A 3,841-nucleotide genomic window follows, 5' to 3' on the forward strand; every position below is an offset into this window, starting at 1 on the left:
GTCTGTGTTGATGGAACTTCTGCCATTGGCCAGCTGGGGAGTCACAGAAGAAGAGTTTTCCTTTAATTTCCCTGTGATTTCCTAGAGCTGGGATTTACCTTCACTTTGTTCCTCTGGAAAGGCAGGATAACAACCATTCCCCACTTCAGAATAACAGGATATTGGAAAGGGAATAATAGGATAGTGGATGATTCCCCTGAAGCCAGTGGCTGTCCACAAACCCAGGAGGAGGCTCTTTCCACCTTTTCCATGCAGCAGCAGTCTCAGGATGCCCATCTGCTCCTATTGCAGTGCAATTACTGACAAATGGACCATGGAAAGGGGCTGCCATTGCCTAAAAACTGTGTTGTCAACACAGGAAAAAAGCATTGTGGACAAGTAATGGAAATAAAATCAAAGTGCCATCATTTACAGCTGGATCTGAAGCTAACCAGAGCTGGCAGGAGCCTTTCCACTGACTTTATTAAACTTTGCACATCTGTGCTCAGCAGTGCTGCTAGCAGAGCCTGGCCAGGCCCTGGGGATGCTCCAAGCCCCTGCTCTCAGCTTGGCCACAGCTGCTGGGGTGGAAGTGCAGCTACAGGCAGGGGCAGGAGCAGGCAAAACGAAAATCTGGAGCAAAAGGATGTGCAGAACTCTAACCCAGAGAAGGCTGGGTTATAAATATATAATATAAATAACAGTCAGAGGTGGCAGGACCATGGGCTCTCTGCCCCCAGGCAAGCACCTACACATCTATAAGCAGTGACAGGCAGCCATTAGTTTAGTTTAAGATGCATATTGGTGCTTTGTAGACTAATGTCTTAAGCAAAACAGAAGGCAAGACCTGGCAAGTTTCCAGAGTCTGGGTATGTTGTGAAATAAAAACCACACAAATATAAACTTTGAGTGAGCAGCCAGTGAAATGTACAAAAACCCCAGCCCTGTGCACTAAGGAAAATGTCCTGCTCTGTCACTGCCTGCAGCAGAGGACAGCAGCAGTGGCATGAAGGAAACCAAGCCTTTAACCCAATTCATTAAAATGGGAGCCTGCCTGAAATGCAGGTTTGTGTTTTTTAAATAAGGAAGTTTCATCTGTGAAGTTTCACAATAAACCATTCTCTGAAGCAGTCTTGGACAGCATTCATACTGCATTGAAGTTCAATATGAATTATCCATGTTCAACTAAACTTTTGTTTACCATCTGATAACAAATATTTGTCTCTGTGAGTGAGAGTAAAGGGCCAGTGATCTCTTGATCACCAGGAAGTAAATAAACCATTTCAATCCCATGGAGATATTTCAGCCTGACTTTTTTTTTTTTTTTAAATTCCAAAAATGCCTTTTAGCTTTATCTCAGACATTGCTAAACAGTGTTCTGGGGAATGGGTGATGGCAGAGGCACATCTGGAGGGAGCAGCATGACTGCTGCTCGTTTAGGCAAGGATGCAGGGCAGGGAGCTGAGAGGAGCACTCACATTTTGCCTTTGCTCTCTGCCATTCCAGGCAGCTCCAAGGGGCTTTGCTCAGCGTGTTCAGGCTCTTCCCCCACTGCTGAGAGCTGTTATTTCAAACCTTGGGTGCTGAGGAGCAGGAAGGGATTCCATCTGCCCTGCTGACAAACTTGCAGATGCACAGGACCTTTTTTTAAATTAGAGAATATTTTATTTTTCCATGCTGGCACTGGCAGCAAAGCTACTGGCAGATGGGGCAAGCCTGAAGAGCTCTCCCTGCAAGCTATGCTGGTTTGAAGTTGCTAACACCACATCTTTAAACACTAAATGGTGAAGTTCATAAAAATGTTTTGCAGGTTGTCAGGAACAATACTGCTTGTGTTGTGATCCAGAGAGATCCTGAGACAGCCAGGGAAGGGAAAGGAGCTGGCTCAACAAGGCCTGGTGTCACCCTGGGAGCTGGTGACAATGTGGGGTGGCACCTCTTTGCCAAGCACTGAGCTGATGGCCACGGGGTGGCAGGAGCTGTGGTCCTGGCAGGAGATGAGATGGGGTCCTGGCAGGAGACAGATGGGGTCCTGGCAGGTGATGAGATGTGGTCCTGGCAGGATACAGATGTGCTCCTGGTAGGAAATGAGCTGTGGTCCTGGCAGGATACAGATGTGGTCCTGGCAGGATACAGATGTGGTCCTGGCAGGAGACAGATGTGCTCCTGGCAGGTGATGAGATGGGGTCCTGGCAGGAGACAGATGTGCTCCTGGCAGGAGACAGATGTGCTCCTGGCAGGAGACAGATGGGGTCCTGGCAGGTGATGAGATGTGCTCCTGGCGGGATACAGATGTGCTCCTGGCAGGATACAGATGTGGTCCTGGCAGGAGACAGATGTGCTCCTGGCAGGAGCTGTGTCCCTGCAGAGCCTGGCATCCCTGGGGGAGCTGCAGCATCCTCGACACCCCCAAAAGCTCAGCAGGGAGGGTGCTGAGCACTGCCTGACCCCCCAGATGCTGCCCAGGGCTCACTAAAAGCCTTCTCTGGCTGTGCCAGGGGGCTGTGGGCCAGGGCAGGCGGGGCTGAGGGGCACTGTGCCCCCCTGAGCCCCTCTGATGTGCACAGCTGGCAGCACACAGCTCCCCTGGGAGCAGGGGTGGTGTGTAAACCTTCCCAGAGGTTTGGGGAGAGCTGACAATGCTGGCAGGGGGCCAGTTTAACTGGGAGAACTGAAGCTGACTAAGCCTGAACAGCTTAATTATCCCACGAGGTTAAACAGGTAAATGGCTTTAGGCCCCATGTAAGAAACCAGGGATGAAAGGGTGGAAACAGGAATAAGCTGCTTTTTTTTTTTTTTACCCCCCTGGATCAGATAAGAAGGAGAAATCTTCAGTGCTGCTGTAGCTGGATACAAAATTAAAAAAGAAAAAAGCCTGGAGTTGCAGTGAGTAGTTAAAAAGCAATTAAACTTTGAAGAGCATATCCTGAGCAGCACGTTGAGAACACTGCTGTATTTTACCCAGCAAGAAGTGCAATCTTTTGAGGATAATTTTCCTAAGTTTAAGGCAGTGATTACAGACCTAGAGCTGTCAACTTTATAACACCAGGTTTGGGGAAAAGTCTCCTCTGTGTCTGTGCTGTTTGTTAGCCTGGCAGTGCCAGGAATACCTGCAGCTTTAACAGTGCTCTGCTGCCATTTGTTGCTTTTTTCTCTTTTTTTTTTCCTTTTGTTTTTTTCTCTTTTTTTTGGCAGTTGAGCAAGTTCAGAAGAAAAGTTGGTTCCTGGTTTAAATGAGCATGGAATTGGCTCCAGGGAAATGCAGGAGGCTGGATGAATTTTCTCTCTTGACAATAAGAATAGTAATGAAAAATATCAATATGCACATTTCACTGGGCATTACCTCTGAGACCACGACAACCAACCAGTTTTGAACAAAGCTTACACATACAATTATTTACAAGGTATTTTAAATCACGCAGAAATGCAAATCTGCAGGTAAACTGAACATTTATCAACACTTCTTGCTGAGCTGTGTTCAACTATAAAGAGCAGAAGTTATGTGGAAGCCACAGGTCCTCAGTTATTCCCCTGCTGTTGACAGGATCCTCTGACCGTAAATGGCATTAAACGTGCACAACTCTTGTTTCTTAGCAACCTTATTTTTTAAACAAAGGGGGTTTGAATACATATCATTTATTAAATTTATGCTGTCAGGACAGACAATAATGTACAACAGACAAAGCTCATGCCCAGCAGTTGCTGGTTGTTTTTTATTGTCTCCATAGAGCAAGTCAGAACCATTTGTGTGAGATAATTTTAAAAGAAGACCAAATCTTCTTCCTGGCCATTCCTTCCTGGCTGAGCAGGAGAAGTGAGGTCACCTCTGCTCTAAGGCAGTGTCGTGCAGCACAGGCAGTGA

Source organism: Parus major, chromosome 5 (assembly GCF_001522545.3).
Source record: "Parus major isolate Abel chromosome 5, Parus_major1.1, whole genome shotgun sequence".
In the NCBI taxonomy this organism is placed as follows: domain Eukaryota; kingdom Metazoa; phylum Chordata; class Aves; order Passeriformes; family Paridae; genus Parus; species Parus major.